This window comes from Scyliorhinus torazame, chromosome 5 (genome assembly GCF_047496885.1).
Source record: "Scyliorhinus torazame isolate Kashiwa2021f chromosome 5, sScyTor2.1, whole genome shotgun sequence".
Lineage (NCBI taxonomy): Eukaryota > Metazoa > Chordata > Chondrichthyes > Carcharhiniformes > Scyliorhinidae > Scyliorhinus > Scyliorhinus torazame.
In genome coordinates this window covers 159,157,080-159,174,615 of record NC_092711.1, presented here as the reverse complement: position 1 = coordinate 159,174,615, position 17,536 = coordinate 159,157,080, and the positions used below count along the sequence as shown (strand labels likewise).

Genomic DNA, 17,536 nt, shown 5'->3' with positions numbered 1-17,536 from the left:
TGGAAAATGAATTTGGCAGCAGTGGTTAGCACTGCTGCCTCATGACACGGAGGACCCAGGATCGATCCCGTCCTTGGGTCACAGACCGTGTGGAGTTTGCCCATTCTCCCTGTGCCTACCTGGGACTCACCCCCACAACTCAAAAAGATATGCAGGGTGGGTGAATTGGCTATGCTAATTTTGCCCCTTCGTTGGAAAAAAAAATTGGGTACTCTAAATTTATATTAAAAATTGGAAAATAAATTAATTGGGTACTTTAATTTTTTTTCCATTTACCCACAAGTACTTTGTGCCAGGATGAGGTTACTGCCGCCCATTCCTCCTCGCTTTTCATCCCAGTCCCAGTAATTTGGAGACTGGGCTCAGTATGGGTAATGGCGACCGGGGCTCCCACAATCCCCCGCGCTTGAGAAACCGCTTTATCCGCAGCGCTGGCGGGGAGCACGGGACTGCGCATGTCCAAGGAAGAGGTCAGTTGCACACACAGAAAAAGGCTATTCCATTGGGCATGTGGTCCGCTCTTGAGGTCAAAAGTGCTTCCGTGGCCACGTGACATGGTGCCCTGTGGCTTTAAGCGGCTGGCAACCAATGGGGAAGTGTTAAACGATCGGAGGACTCTGCTCCTCCGCCAATCAGAGCTCCCCCATTGTCTCAATGCAGGAAGCTGGACATGGAGGTTTCTGCCGAGCAAAGCTGTTGTTTCTCGAATGCTGAATGAGCTTGAACTTCACACAGACTAAAACTTCCTCCTGTATCCAACATCTAGGGAGTAAAACTTTCTTTTCTCCCCCTTTCCATTTATTTTCTCATTCTGATCTTCAATTGGTCACTTGCAGCAAATGAAGAGAAAGGAAGTGAATTCAGGGAGAGTGCAGACTCTGGAAAGCTTGGCCCAGGTCTCTGTCTATGAAAGACATTGACATCCTTTGCTTCCTCAGCTTGACACCTTTATTTGCCTGGCTAAAAGGATGGTCTCTTTCCTAAAGTTCACAATTAAAGGGCTGGTTTCCCCAGGTGAAGGCTGAACATTTAAGGTACAGTAAATTAATATCGGCCAGAGAAATGTCCAGTGTTGTTATATGGGGAAAATTAGATATATTATTTATGGTTCTGTAAAGTACATTTATTATTCTAGTCTTGTAATATTGTACTGTAACAATGTTTTATATTTTCAGTACTCTCTTACCTCAAGAGGAAGTGTTCCAGAGCACTGACTGTGGAAAGAGCTTTAACCAGACACGCAGCCTGACAAAACATCGCAGCACTCAACAGGGAGAGACTGCTCATGTGCTCTCTGATTGGGTAAGGCTTCAATTGTCTAACCTGGAGAGACACAAGGAGACCCAAAATATGGAGAAACAGTGGAAATGCTGGAACTGTGGGAAGAGATACAGAGCCCCATCTGCACTGGAAGTTCATCGACGCAATCACACTGCGGAGAGCCCATTCAGCTGCTCTCTTTGTGGGAAAGGATTCAGTCAGTCATTCACCCTGCAGACACATAAGCGAGTTCACACTGGGGAGAGACCGTTCACCTACTCTGTGTGGGAATGGATTCACTCAATTATCCAGCCTGCAGAGGCACTAGTGGGATCACAGTGGTGAGAGGCCATTCATCTGCTCTCAATGTGGGAAAGGATTCAATCAATTATCCAGCCTGACGTCCCACCTGCGTGTTCACAGGAGGGAGAGACCGTTCACCTGCTCTCAATGTGGGAAGGGATTCTGTGTTTCCTCATACCTGCTGAGACACCAACAAGTTCACAATTGATTACAGGGGTTAGATTCTGCTGCTATTATTTCTGCTCTCAATTACATCCAGGACTGCATTTTGTTCATTCTGACAGTTGGTCAATGGGGAGGGTCGGAGGGTTTCTTTCTGCTGGACTGGCCTTCTCACGACTGATGCTCTTGAGCCTTGTGACAAATTTCATAAGGATCAGAGAGTGAAAGGGTGTTTGGAAGGTAGATGACATATAGTTCCTGTTTCTGTTTGAAACCCCTAAAGAATGCAGGGTTAGATGAAGACAGGCTATGGTGGTTACATGGTTCTGTCTCAGAAGGAAACTGTCAAGCAATGAAGGGCAAGTTGATTGGGAACTTACAATAAAATGTGTAATGATACACAGGCAATCGCATTTAAGGAATTATCACATATTTACATAAAATATAGATTCCTTTCAGAAACAAAAATCCAACAGGAAAAGTGATGCAACCGTGGCTAACAAGAACAATTAAAGATTCCACTGGTTAAAGGAAGAGGCTCATTAAACGATTACAGATTTATTGCTTCACGGATTTATTGGTACCTTTAAGAATTAATGCAGTATAATTCTTAAATTCAGTATATAGACAGAAAATGGAATATCCACAAGGCAAAGTCATTGTTTCAGATAAAAATATGAGAATTGCTGCACAGGAACTTAATTATGTGTCAGAATCTAACACGGTTTCAAGAAAAGTTGCATAAAAGCCCTCGTAGTGAATAAACCATTTTTCTACAAATACATTTAGTAATGAAAACGAATTGCAGCCTTAGCAACACAAACATTTACAAAATGTAGCAAAGCCTTAGCAACAAGCAACGTTAATGCAGAACACCTCATCTTCAGAGGATTGGTACACGTGGCGGGAGCATGTAGATATTTAATTAATTTGATAGACATTAATGAATCTTAAGTCATGACCAATGCCTGGGTAACAAATTATGCTCCAAGTGGCAGAGAGTTTTTTGAATAAATCAGGAAGCCTCAGCTGAGAATTTGAAACCAATAAGGGGTTAGACCATTGATGAGAATTTGATTTATTTTTATGTAAGAGAATCACGGTGGATAATTAACAATAAAGTTGTATTTTTGGACACCTCCAATCAACCAGATCTACGGCTCATTTTTGAAGAAAATAGATCTCATCGCTCACAAAATGGCCAAAATAAGTGTAACCCTGAGGATTGGAAACTTGTTTTAGAATTCAGCAAAGGAGGATCAAGAAACTCATAAAGAGAAAATAGAATACGAGAGCAAACTGGCTAGAAACATTTTCCTTTATAATGTGAAAAGGACAAGTGGGAGGAGGAGCTGGGATAGAGGATGGTCTATGGGCAGACATGTTGAGTAGAGTCAACACGTCCGCAACATGTGCCAGGCTCAACCTGGTACAATTTAAGGTTGTTCACCGGGCTCACATGACACTGGCCCAGATGAGCATATTCTTTGGTGTGGAGGACAGGTGCGCAAAATGTGCGGGAGGACCGGCGAACCATGTCCACATGTTTTGGACATGTCCAAAGCTGAGGGGATTTTGGCAGGGGTTTGCGGAAGTCATGTCCATGGTGTTAAAATTATGTGTGGCACTTGAGTCCAGAGGTGGTTATTTTCGGGGTGTCAGAAGACCCGGGAATCCAGGAGGAGAAAGAGGCAGACGTTCTGGCCTTGGTTCCCTGGTAGCCCGGAGATGGATACTATTAGCATGGAGGGACTCAAAGCCCCCGAAGTTGGAGACCTGGCTATCGGACATGGCTAGCTTTCTCTGTTTGGAGAAAATCAAGTTCGCCTTGAGAGGGTCTCTGTTAGGGTTCGCCCGGAGGTGGCAACCGTTCGTCGACTTCTTTGCTGGAAGTAAATCATCAGCAGACGCGTGGGGGGGGGGGGGGGTGAAAAGGAAAAGATTAGCAAAGACCAATGTGGGTCCATTCCAGGCAGAGACAGGAGAGTTTATAATGGGGAATAAGGAAATGGCAGAGAAACTAAACAACGTGTGTCTGTCTTCATGGAGGACATGAAATCGGCCCAAAGACACGAGAGAACCAAGGGACTAGTGAGCACGAGGAACTGAAGCAGATTAGTATTAGTGAAAAAGTAGTGCTGGAGAAATTAATGTGGTTCAAAGTGAATAAATCCCCAAAAGCTGATGCTCTACATCCCAGAGTGTTGAAAGAGGCGGCTGTAGAGATAGTGGATACATTGGTGATCATCTTTCACAATTCTATAGATTCTGGAATGGTTCCTGCAGAATGGAAGGTGGTAAATGTAACCCTACTATTTAAGGAAGGAGAGAGAAAATGGGGAACCACAGACCCATTAGCCTGACATCAGTAGGAGGTAAAATGCTACAATTTATTATAAAGGATGTGATAACGTACGGATTAGGAGCTGGAGTAGGCCACTCGGCCCCTCGAGCCTGCTGCACCATTCAATACGTTCACGGCTGATCTGATTGTAACCTCAACTCCACATTCCCGCTAATCCCCCGATAACCTTTCACCCCCTTGCCTATCAAGATTCTATCCAGCTCTGCCTTCAAAATATTCACAGACTCTGCTTCCACTGCCCTTTGAGGAAGAGAGTTTCAAAGACTCCCAACCCTCTGAGAGAAAAAAGTTCTCCTCTGTCTTAAATGGGCAAGTTATTACTTTTAAAGTGACTCCAATTTCTAGATTCTCCCACAAGAGGAAACAACCTTTCCACATCCACTCTGTCAAGTCCCTCAGGATCTTATACGGTTCAATCAAGTCACCTAAACTCCATCGGACACAAGCCCAGCCTGTCCAATCGTTCCTCATAAGCCCAGCCTCCAATTCCAGGTACGAGTCCAGTAAACCTTCTCTGAACTGCTTCCAACACATTGACATCATTCCTTAAATGAGAGCAATACTGTACACCGTGCTCCAGATGTGGTCTCACCAATGTCCTGTATAACTGAAGCATAACCTCCCTACTTTTGTATTCAATTCCCCTCACAATAAACAATAACATTCTATTAGCTTTCCTAATTACTTGCTGTACCTGTATACTCGCCTTTTGTGATTCAGGCTCTCGGACACCCTCTGAATCTCAGAGCTCTGCAATCTCTCACCATTTGGATAATAAGCTTTTTTTATTCTTCTGGCCCACGTGGACAATTTCACATTTTCCCACATTATTCTCCATTTGGCAGGTCTTTTCCCACTCACAATCTATCTATATCACTTTGTAACCTCCTTATGTCCTCTTCACAATTTACTTTCCTACCTATCTTTACATCATCGAAGCCGGAGTTGGCCATTCAGCCCATCGAGCCTGCTCCACCATTCAATATGATCATGGCTGATTATCCACTTCAATGCCTTTTTCCCCACACTGTCCCCATATCCCTTTGTGTTATTGGTAATTAGAAATCTGTCAGTTGGGTGGCACAATGGGTAGCACTGCTGCCTCACGGCACCAAGAACCTGGGTTCGATCCTGGCCCCAGTCACTGTCCGTGTGGAGTTTGCACATTCTCCTCGTGTCTTTGGGTCTCAACCCCACAACCCAATTAGATGTGCAGTGGAGGTGAATTGGCCACGCTACACTGCCCCTTAATTGGAAAAAAATAATGGTGTACACTTAAATTTATTAAGCAAACAAACCGCTTGTATGCCGGGAGAAGGAGCACCGTCTTGTGGTCCAATTTTCCAAAGTGTGGTCCGGGGATGGATCATCAGGCGCCCTAGATGTTTGTGTAGCAGTGGTCAAGGATGTTGGGGTCCCTGTCGGGACAGGAGATGTGTTGGTGGAATTTTGGCAGTACACTCTTGAGGTTGGCCTGGTTAAAGTCCCCGGCCACGATGAACAGGGCCGCCGGGTATTCCATTTCATTGTTATTTATAGCGATGTACAATTCATCAAGCGCCTTCTTCACTTCCGCCTGGGGTGGGATGTAGACCACTGTGATAATGGCAGAAGTGAACTCCGTGGTAGGTATTTTGGATGAGACTTCACAGTCAGGTATTCCAGGTCCGGGGAGCAGTAGTTCGCCAGGGCCGCCACATCCGAGCACCAGGAGTTGACGAGGAGACAAACCCCTTCACCCACTCCATGTTCAGTCCTGGATGTGATTAACAGCAGGAATAACAGCAGAATTTAACCGGTCATCACTTGTTAACCTTTTGGTGTCTCAGCATGTTGGATGACTGAGTGAATCCCTCCCCACAGTGAGAGCAGGTGAATGGCTTCTTTCCAGTGTGAACTCGCTGGTGTGTCAACAAGGCAGATGAATCACTAAATCTCTTCCCACAATCAGCACGGTAGCATGCTTTATAAAGCATTAGTTAGGCCCCATTTAGAATACTGTGAGCAATTTTGGGCCCCACACCTCAGGAAGGACATACTGGCACTGGAGCGGGTCCAGCGGAGAGTCACACGGATGATCCCAGGAATGGTAGGCCTAACATACGATGAACGTCTGAGGATCCTGGGATTATATTCATTGGAGTTTAGGAGGTTGAGGGGAGATCTAATAGAAACTTACAAGATAATGAATGGCTTAGATAGGGTGGATGTAGGGAAGTTGTTTCCATTACCAGGGGAGACTAGGACCCGGGGGCACAGCCTTAGAATAAAAGGGAGTCACTTTAGAACAGAGATGAGGAGAAATTTCTTCAGCCAGAGAGTGGTGGGTCTGTGGAATTCATTGCCACAGAGGGCGGCGGAGGCCGGGACGTTGAATGTCTTTAAGACAGAAGTTGATAAATTGCTGATTTAGCTAGGGGCTGGTTTAGCTCACTGGGCTAAATCGCTAGCTTTTAAAGCAGACCAAGGCAGGCCAGCAGCACGGTTCGATTCCCGTACCAGCCTCCCCGGACAGGCGCTGGAATGTGGCGACTAGGGGCTTTTCACAGTAATTTCATTGAAGCCTACTCGTGACAATAAGCGATTTTCATTTCATTTCATTTCAAATTCTTGATTTCTCGAGGAATTAAGGGCTATGGAGAGAGAGCGGGTAAATGGAGTTGAAATCAGCCATGATTGAATGGTCGAGTGGACTCGATGGGCCGAATGGCCTTACTTCCACTCCTATGTCTTATGGTGGTTAGCACAATTGCTTCACAGCTCCAGGGTCCCAGGTTCGATTCCCGGCTTGGTTCACTGTCTGTGCGGAGTCTGCACGTTCTCCCCGTGTGTGCGTGGGTTTCCTCCCACAGTCCAAAGATGTACAGGTTAGGTGGATTGGCCATGCTAAATTGCCCTTAGTGTCCAAAATTGCCCTTAGTGTTGGGTGGGATTTCTGGGTTATGGGGATAGGGTGGAGGTGTGGGCTTAGGTAGGGTGCTCTTTCAAAGAGCCGGTGCAGACTCGATGAGCTGAATGGCCTCCTTCTGCACTGTAAATTCTATGATTCTATGATCAGAGCAGGTGAATCAACTCTCCCCGGTGTGAACTCGCTGGTGTCTCCGCAATGTGGATGATGTTTGGAATCTCTTTGTGGAGTGAGAGCAGCTAAACGGTCTCTCCTCAGTGTGAATGCGCTGGTGTTCCATCAGTATCCAAGAGCTTTTAAAGGGTCTCTCATTGGTGTGAGTGACATTGTGGTTCAGCAAGTGATGACCGAGTGAATCTTTTCCCAGTCGGAGAGGTGAACGGGCTCTCCCCAGTGTGGCCTTGCTCGTGTTTCATCAGGTTGGATGAAGTTCTAAAGCTCCTTGTGCAGTGAGAGCAGCTGAACGGTCTCTCCTCAGTGTGAATGCGCTGGTGGGACATCAATCGCTGTGAGCTTTTGAAACCCCTTCTGCAGTCACAGCATTTAAAGGGCCTGCTCTTGGTGTGAGTGACATTGTGGCTCAGCAGGTTGGATAATTGAGTGAATCCCTTATCACACACAGAGCAGATGAATGGCTTCTCCCCGGTGTGAACTCGCTGGTGTGCCTGCAGGTTGGATAACTGAGTGAATCCCTTATCACACACAGTGCAAGTGAATGGCCTCTCCCCAGTGTGAACTCGCTGGTGTGTCTGCAGGTGGGATAACCGAGTGAATCCCTTATCACACCCAGTGCAGGCGAATGGCCTCTCCCCGGTGTGAACTCTCTGGTGTCTCTGCAGGTGGGATAACCGAGTGAATTCCTTCCCACAGTCCGAGCAGATGAACGGCCTCTCCCCAGTGTGAACTCGTTCGTGTCTCCGCAGATTGCCAATGTCAGTGAATCCTTTTTCACACTGAGAGCAGGTGAACGGCTTCTCTCCAGTGTGACTGCGTTGATGCCTTGCCAGCTCATGCGGGGCTGTGAATCCCTTCCCACACACCGAGCAGGTGAACAGTCTCTCTCCATTGTGACTGCGTTGATGCCTTTCCAGCCCGTACGGGCCTTTGAATCCCTTCCCACAGTCCTCACATTTCCATGGTTTCTCCATGGTCTGGGTGATCTTGAGTCTCACCACGTTGGACCATCAGTTGAAGCCTTGTCCACAGAACACGTGTACAGGCTCTCCCTGATGTGAATGGTGTAGTATTTTTTCAGACTGTGTCACTGGTTCAAGCTCTTTCCACAGTCAGTGCTCAGTAACAGTCTCACATGGGGGATGTGTGTGTGTGTCTCAGTACTTTTCCAGACACACTGATGTTTAAAATCTCTTGAAGCAGACAGAATAGACAAACATTTCTCCTTCTAGATTCAAAGGCCGATGATATTCGATTCCCAAGAATTGAGTGACTCAGTCAGTTCTTGACGTGATATTTAGTTTGAGATATCGGCCTCAAACGCCTCTCGTTCTAACTTCCTGCAAAAAGATTTTACAAAAGTGATCACTGTCAGTGCAGAATAAGAAATTCAGAACAGACAATTCTAGTTTCTAGCAAACATTCTTTGCTCTCTCTCTTACCCTCAAATGCTCTAAGTCTCCATTCCACACACTCTCCCTCCACTCTCACTCTGCTGTATCTAATATTCACTCTCCCAATTCTCCTAATAATAATCTTTATTATTGTTACAAGTAGGCTTACATGAACACTGCAATGAAGTTACTGTGAAAAGCCTTTGGTCGCCACACTCCGGCACCTGTTTGGGTACACAGAGGGAGAGTTTAGAATGTCTAAATCACCTAACAAGCACGTCTTTCGGGACTTGTGGGAGGAAACCAGAGCACCATGGAAGAAACCCATCACTCCCGGAGTGATGTCCTGGAGCTGAGATGATTGACCTTCAACCACCATTGTCCTTTGTGCCAGGTATGACTCCAACCAACGCAAAGTATTCCCTCAGATTCCCATTGACTCCACTTTAACTAGGGCTCCTTGATGCCATACTCAGTCAAATGCTGCCTTGATGTCCAGGACAGTCACTCTCATCTCACCTCTGACATTCAGCTCTTCGTCCATGTTTGAACCAAGGCTGTAATGAGGTCAGGAGATGAGTGACACTGGCAGAACCCAAACGGAGCGTCCATGAGCAGGTTATTGCTAAGTAAGTGCCACTTGATAGCACTGTTGATGACTCCTTCCATCACTTTGCTGATGATGGAGAGTATTCCGACAAGGAATTAATTAGTTGGGTTTGATTTGTCCTGTTTACTGTTCCCTTTAATGTCAACCTTTAAATGTGAACATTAGGAAACAGTAAGAAGTCTTACAACACCAGGTTAAAGTCGAACAGGTTTGTTTCAAACACTAGCTTTCGGAGCACTGCTCCTTCCTCAGGTGAATGAAGAGATATGTTCCAGAAACATATGTATAGACAAATTGAAAGATGCAAGACAATACTTAGAATGCGAGCATGAAATGAAAATGAAATGAAAATCGCTTATTGTCACAAGTAGGCTTCAATGAAGTTACTGTGAAAAGCCCCTAGTCGCCACATTCCGGCACCTGTTCGGGGAGGCTGGTACGGGAATTGAACCGTGCTGCTGGCCTGCTTTAAAAGCCAGCGATTTAGCCCAGTGTGCTAAACCAGCCCCTTTGCAGTTAATTAAGTGTTTACATATCCAGAGATAGGGGTAATCCCAGGTTAAAGAGGTGTGAATTGTCTCAAGCCAGGACAGTTGGTAGGATTTCACAAGCCCAGGCCAGATGGTGGTGGATGAATGTAATGCCACATGAATCCCAGGTCCCAGTTGAGGCCGCACTCATGTGTGCAGAACTTGGCTATAAGTTTCTGCTCGGTGATTCTGCGTTGTCGCGCGTCCTGAAGGCTGCCTTGGAGAACGCTTACCCGGAGATCAGAGGCTGAATGCCCTTGACTGCTGAAGTGTTCCCCGACTGGAAGGGAACATTCCTGCCTGGTGATTGTCGCGTGATGTCCGTTCATTCGTTGTCACAGCGTCTGCATGGTCTCGCCAATGTACCATGCTTCGGGACATCCTTTCCTGCAGCGTACGAGGTAGACAACATTGGCCGAGTCGCACGAGTATGTACCGCGTACCTGGTGGGTGGTCTTCTCACGTGAAATAGTGGTATCCATGTCGATGATCTGGCACGTCTTGCAGAGATATATATCACCATTACATGTTCTCACGTGCAATGGTGGTATCCATGTCGATGATCTGGCACGTCTTGCAGAGATATGTATGTTTCTGGAACATATCTCTTCATTCACCTGAGGAAGGAGCAGTGCTCCGAAAGCTAGTATTTGAACAAACCTGTTGGACTTTAACCTGGTGTTGTAAGACTTCTTACTGCGCTCACCCCAGTCACGCCGGTATCTCCACATCCTTAGGAAAGAGACCATCCTTTTAGCCAGACAAATAAATGTGTCAAGCTGAGGGAGCAAAGGATGTCAATGTCTTTGAGAGAGAGAGGGAGAGACCTGGGCCAAGCTTTCCAGTCTGCAGCCTCCCTGGATTCACGTCCTTTCCCTTCAGTTGGTGCAAGTCACCAATTGAAGGTCAGAATAAGAAAATAAATGGGGGAGAAAATTAAGTGTTTTACTCACAGATGTTGGAGACACGAGGATGGTTTAGTCTGTGTGAAGCTCAAGCTCATTCAGGGTTGGAGGAACAACAGCTTTGTTCGGCAGAAACCTCCATGTTCAGCTTTCGCATTGAGACAATGGGGAAGCTCTGATTGGCGGAGGAGCAGAGTCCTTCCGGTCCTCCAATCTTCCCATTGGTCAATACCTCAGCAGTCAGGTCAGAGGCGTGGTGCTCCCCTGCACATGCACAGCTTTCCCTCTCTCTTCGACATGCGCTGTCCCGGGTCAGGGGAGAGGGATTTCACCAACATATGCGCAGCTTTCCCTCTCCGTTAGACATGCGCATTCCCGTGCCGGGGTGGGGGAAGGAGCGATCACCGAGCGGCTTCTTGCTCTAGCCGGAGTTCTCAGCCGGTTGCTTGGAAACCGTCTCGAGTATCTGTCGGGGCAGGGGGAACAAATAGTGTGGGCGGGGCTCCCGTGTCCGCGCGCCGGGCGGGTGCGCGCTAATGCAGTGACGTCACAGCGAAGCGAATTTATTCCGATTGGTTGATTTAGGACGAGCTCCTTTGTGATGTCACAATGTGGAGGTTGGACAATGAGCTTCAGACTAAAACTTCCTTCTCTGGGCAACATCTGGGAGCAAATCAATGTCTCCCCTTTCATCAGGTCATAAGATTTCGGAGCAAAACTAGGCCATTTGGCCCATCGAGTCTGCCCCACCAGGATGAGATCATGGCTGATCTCATCCTGGCCTTAACTCGACAGTCCTGCCACTTCTCCATAACCCACCAACACAGTACCAATTAAAAACTCCTAAATTTACTCACTGTCCCAGCTCCACCGCACTCTGGAGTAGTGAATTCCACAGATTCACAGCCCTTGGGAGAGGCAGTGTTTCCTCAACTCTTAGAATTTGCTACCTCTTTTTTAAAATAATCTTTATTGTCACAAGTCAGCTTACATTAACACTGCAATGAAGTTACTGTGAAAAGCCCCTACAGTAACCCCACCTAACTTTTTTTTGACAAACAATTTTATTAAGACATTTTGGCACAATAAACAACAATAATATAAAACATTGTGCAAAAAAACAATCGTTATAGTGCAAGAAACCCAGCTCCCCTCCCACAAGGACCAGCCTAAGTACCCCCCTAGCCTACATTACCCTAACCCCCCCCCGCTGACGATTAATTTTCCGCGAAGAAGTTGATAAATGGTTGCCACATCCGGGCGAACCCATACAGCTTTCATCCAGACCGAGAAAGCCTGCCATATCTGATAGCCAGGCCTCCGACTTCGGAGGTTTTGAGTCCCTCCATCCAGCAGAATTCGTCACCGGACTACCAGGGAAGCAAAGGCCAAAACGTCAGCCTCTCTCTCCCCCTGGACTCCCGGGTCCTCCGAAACCCCCAAAATAGCCACCTCTGGACTCCTCACCACCCCTGTTTTCAGTACACAGGACATAACATCCGCGAACCCCTGCCAGTACCCCCTGAGTTTTGGACATGCCCAAAACATGTGGACATGTTTCGCCGGCAGCCCTCCCGAACATCTGGCGCACCTGTCCTCCAATCCGAAAAATTTACTCATCCGGGCCACTGTCAAGTGGGCCCAGTGGACGACCTTAAATTGAATCAGGCTGAGCCTGGCGCATGTTGCGGTCATGTTCACCCTGCTCAACGCCTCCGCCCATAAGCCCTCTTCTATCTCACCTCCGAGGTCCTCTTCCCACTTAAGCTTCAGCTCCTCGGTCTGACTCCTCCGCTCCCATAAGTTCTTTATATATATCCGAGACCCTCCCCTCCCCCACCCATCCACTGGACACTACCCTGTCCTGGATCCCCCTGAGTGGCAGGCGTGGGAAGGACTGAATCTGCGCAGAAAGTCCCGCACCTGCAGGTACCTGAACTCATTCCCTCTCGCCAGCCCAAATTTCTCCTCTAACGCCCTCATGCTCGGGAAGCTCCCTTCCAAGAATAAATCCCCCATCCTCTCAATCTCAGCCCTCTGCCATGCTCAGAACCCACCGTCCATATTCCCTGGGGCAAACCGGTGATTATTGCAAATTGGGGACCAAACCGATGCTCCCATTCCCCCCATGTGCCTTCTCCATTGGCCCCAGATCCACAATGTCGCTACCACTATGGGGCTCGTGGAGTACCGTGCTGGTGGGAGTGGCAGGAGCGCTGTAACCAGGGCTGCCAAATTGGTCCCCCTGCACAAAGCGGCCTTCATCCGCTCCCAATCCGACCCCGCACCCACCATCTACTTCCTTATCATAGCTATGTTGCTGCGGTGCTGAGGACCCGGGTTCAAATCCCGGCCCTGGGTCATTGTCCGTGTGGAGTTTGCACATTCTCCCCATGTCTGCGTGGGTTTCACCCCCACAACCCAAAGATGTGCAGGTTACGTGGATTGGCCACGCTAAATTGCCGCTTAATTGGAAAATTAAAAAATAATTGGGTACTCTAAATTTTTTTATTTTTTTAAAAATCATATTGGCCGCCCAGTAGTAATTACTGAAGTTTGGCAGCGCCAGCCCCCCTTCCCCTCTGATCCTCTCGAGCATCACCCTCTTCACCCGCGGGGACTTTCCCGCCCACACAAATCCCATAATCATTTTATTAACCTTCTTGAAAAAAGAACGCGGAATGAAAATGGGGAGACACTACAAGATGAACAGGAATCTCGGGAGGATTGTCATTTTAACTGTCTGCACTCTCCCCGCTAGTGTCAGTGGGAGCACATGCCACCTCCGGAACTCAGCCCTCATTTGCTCCACCAACCGAGACAAGTTCAACTTGTGCAGACAGCCCCAGTCCCGCGCCACCTGTATCCCTAAGTATCTAAAACTGTCCCCCACTAACGTGAACGGCAGCCCCCTCAACCTACCCTCCTGGCCCCTCACCTGGACTACAAACAACTCATTCTTTGTCATGTTTAGTTTGTACCCCAACAACCAGCCGAATTCCTTCAGGATTCCCATAATCTCATCCATCCCAGCCACTGGATCCGTGATGTATAGGAGCAGGTCGTCAGCGTACAATGAAACTCTGTGTTCCACACCTACCCCCGTACCAGCCTCTTCCAGCCCCTAGAGGCTTTTAGGGCAATTGCCAGCGGCACTATTGCTACTGCAAACAGCAGTGGGGAGAGGGAACACACCTGCCTTGTCCCACGGTACAGTCTGAAATAGTCAGATGTCGTCCTGTTCATCCTCATACTCGCCTCTGGAGCCTGGTACAACAGTCTGACCCAGTCGATAAAGCCCTCCCCGAACCAAAAACGTCCCAGCACCTCCCATAGATAGTCCCACTCAACCCGGTCGAAAGCCTTCTCAGCATCCATTGCCACAAGTACCTCTACCTCCTTACTCTCCGGGGCATCATAATCACATTCAGCAGCCTTCTTAGGATGGCCACCAGCTGCCTGCCCTTGACTAACTCGGTTTGATCTTCCATAATGACGTCTGGCACACAGTCCTCAATCCTAGCCGCCAAGGGCTTGGCCAGAATTTTAGCATCTACGTTGAGCAGAGAGATCAGCTTATAGGACCCACAGACCTCCAGGTCTTTGTCCAGTTTCAATATCAGCGAGATGGTGGCCTGTGACATCGTTGGGGGTAACACCCCTCGGTCTCGTGCCTCATTAAAAACGCTAGCCAGCACCGGCCCCACTATCTCGGAGAATTTTATGAAACTCCACCGGATACCCATCCGGCCCTGGGGCTTTACCTGATTGCATGGCCCTCAAGCCCACCAATATTTCTGAAGTCCTGATTGGGTCCCCAACCCGTCTACCAATCCCCTGCCCACTTTTGGGAAGGTCAGTTCATCCAGAAAGCGTCTTATCCCCTCCCGCCCCAGGAGTTCTGAGGATTAAAGCTTGCTATAGAAATCCCTGAACACCTTGTTCAGCCCCGCCGAATCCCCTACCAAGTTTCCTGCCCTGTCCGTCCTGTCCCTATGTACTCTGATTGAAATCAGCTCCCCTCTCACCACCGCCTTCAGCGCTTCCCAGAGCACCACCGCTGAGACTTCCCGTGTCATTGACGTACAGGTAGTTTTGCATACATTTCCTCACCCTCTCACACCGCCTCGTCAGCCAACAAACCGACCTCCAGCCTCCATTGAGGGCGCTGAAAACTTTCCTTGCAGACCTGCAGATCAACCCAGTGCGGGGCATGGTCCGAAATAGCGATCGCCGAATATTCTATATCCGTCACCCCCGCTAACAAATCTCTGCTCATGATGAAAAGATCAATTCGGAAATACACCTTATGAATATGTGAATAGAACAAAAACTCCTTCCCCGTCGCAGGATACCATGCTGCCCATCTTATCCTCGGACTATTACCTCTTGTTCTAGAATGCCTGAAAGACGTGCTGTTAGGTGAATTGAACATTCTGAATTCTCCTTCTGTGTACCCTAACAGGTGTCAGAATGTGGCGACACGGGGAGTTTCACAGTAACTTCATTGCAGTGTTTTTTTGTTTGTTTTTTAAAATTTAGATTACTAAATTCATCTTTTAAAATTAAGGGGCAATTTAGCGTGTTCAATCCACCTACCCTGCGCATCTTTGGGTTGTGGGGGCGAAACCCAGGCAAACACAGAGAGAATGTGCAAACTCCACACGGACAGTGACCCAGATCCGGGATCTAACCTGGGACCTCGGCGCCGTGAGGCGGCAGAGCTAACCACTGTGTCACCGTGCTGCCCCATTGCAGTATTAATGTAAGCCGACTTCTGACAATAATAAAGATTATTTTAAAATTTTAGAGTACCCAATTCATTTTTTTCCCCAATTAAGGGGCAATTTAGCGTGGCCAATCCACCTAGCTTGCACATCGTTTTGGTTATGGGGACAAAACCAACGCAAACACGGGGAGAATGTGCAAACTCCACAGTGTCCCAGAGCTGGAATCGAACCTGGGATCTCAGTGCCGTGAGGCCGCAGTGCTAACCCACTGCGCCACTGTGCTGCCCTCGATTATTATTATTATTAAGAGGGAGTAGCCTCTCCAAATCTACTTTACCTTTCCATTTCTTTTCTCATTCTGAGGGGACTTTGGTGACTTGCAGCAACTGAAGTGAAAGGAAGTTTGTATGTTGCACACATGTTGAGTTCAGTATTATAGACATATTTTTGTCTTGCAGCCTGCATGGAGATTTTCAGGCCTCTGCCCAGGACAGGAAGCAGTGAGCATGGATCTGTCAATCAGCCTGAATCAGCACCTTCTGAGATTTGGGAGGATGAATATTACGTACAGTAGAGTGAGAATGGAAACTAGAATTGTCTGTTCTCAACTTGCATTTTACAGGATATTAGACGAAGATTTGAAGAAAAAAACGTCACTTCAGGATTTGGAAGAGTCATTTGGTTTATCGGGACCTGAATATCATCAGGAAACCATCACAGCAAAAGACGCCTCTGGGGTTAAGGGCTGCCAGTCAGGCAAAGGAATAGAATGGAAGTAAACACAGGAACGAAGCATCACACTGGATTGGTTCCAGGAGAATTGAGTGACAACTTCAGCGACGTTACCATGGAGTGTGGTTGTTCATTGTGTTAAAGTAAAAGTAAGAAGTCTTGCAACACCAGGTTAAAGTCCAACACTAGTCGAATCACTAGCTTTCGGAGCACTGTTCCTTAGGTGAATGAAGAGGTGGGTTCCAGAAACATAGATACAGACAAAGTCAATGATGCAAGACGATACTTTTGAATGCGAGTCTTAGCAGGTAATTAAGTCTTTACAGGTCCAGACGGAGTGACTGGAGAGAGGGATAATCACAGGTTATAAAGAGGTGCGAATTGTCTCAAGCCAGGACAGTTGGTAGGATTTTGCAAGCCTAATAATGCAGAATCGCCGAGCAGAAACTTATAGCCAAGTTCCGCACACATGAGTACGGCCTAAACCAAGACCTTGGATTCATGTCGCGTTACATTCTCACCCCCACCCCCCCGCCGCAAACCATCTGCCTGGGCTTGCGAAATCCTACCAACTGTCCTGGCTGGAGACATTTCACACGTCTTTAACCTGGGGTTACCCCTCTTCCCAGTCACTCCGTCTGGACCTGTAAAGAACATTTATTATTATTTCTACTCTTGTAATATTGTACTGTAACCATGTTATATATTTTCAGTAATCTCTTACCTCAAAGTTTATCTTTGGAATTAGTTTCCTACAGGGACCAGTGGAGTCTGGGAGTCATTGAATATATTCAAGGATGAGCTAGACAGAATTATTTGTTTTATTATAAGTTCCCTGTTTTTGTTTTCAATTAAGGGTCCCTCTCCCTTGGACATGTGCAGTTCCAGACCACCCATCCACCTGGGATAGAGCGGTTTCACCAGCATGGGAGGATTGTGGGAGCTGCGCCCGCCATTACTTGTCCAGAGCCATCTCCAACCTTATGAGACTCGGATGAAAAATGAGGGGGTGGACATTGACCCCAAACTGACACAAAGTACATGTGGGTAGTCACTGGATTTGATTGTGACGCCACCCCCCTCTCACCAAAACATCTTTTTTAAATTTAAAGTACCCAATTCATGTTTTTTCCAATTAAGGGCCAATTTAGTATGGCCAATCCACCTACCCTGCACATATTTGGGTTGTGGGGATGAGACCCACACAGACACGGGGAGAATGTGCAAACTCCACATGGACAGTGACACAGGGCCGGGATCAAACTTGGGTCCTTGGTGCCGTGAAGTTAGACAGAATTCTGATTGATGAGGGAGTTGAGGATCATGGGGAACAGGTAGGAAAATGGACTGAAAGTTAAGATGAGGAGTGAATTCTTCACTCGAGGATGTGGTGAAACTTTGGAATTTTCTACTGCAGAGGACTATGGAGCCTCATTCATCAAGTATTATCCAGATCGAGTTGA

The 17,536-nt window shown here is 47.5% G+C and overlaps 2 long non-coding RNA genes across 2 annotated transcripts; one reads left to right on the top strand and one right to left on the bottom strand.

The window, feature by feature from the left end:
- The first annotated feature begins 420 nt into the window (after positions 1-420).
- On the top strand, positions 421-16,923 carry LOC140422211 (uncharacterized). The gene is made up of 3 exons (XR_011947313.1): positions 421-1,034; positions 8,730-8,960; positions 15,800-16,923. It is a non-coding gene; the product is annotated as an uncharacterized lncRNA (long non-coding RNA).
- On the bottom strand, positions 2,276-11,125 carry LOC140422226 (uncharacterized). The gene is made up of 2 exons (XR_011947326.1): positions 10,660-11,125; positions 2,276-8,512 (listed from the first exon to the last, which is right to left on the bottom strand). It is a non-coding gene; the product is annotated as an uncharacterized lncRNA (long non-coding RNA).
- Positions 16,924-17,536: the final 613 nt, after the last annotated feature.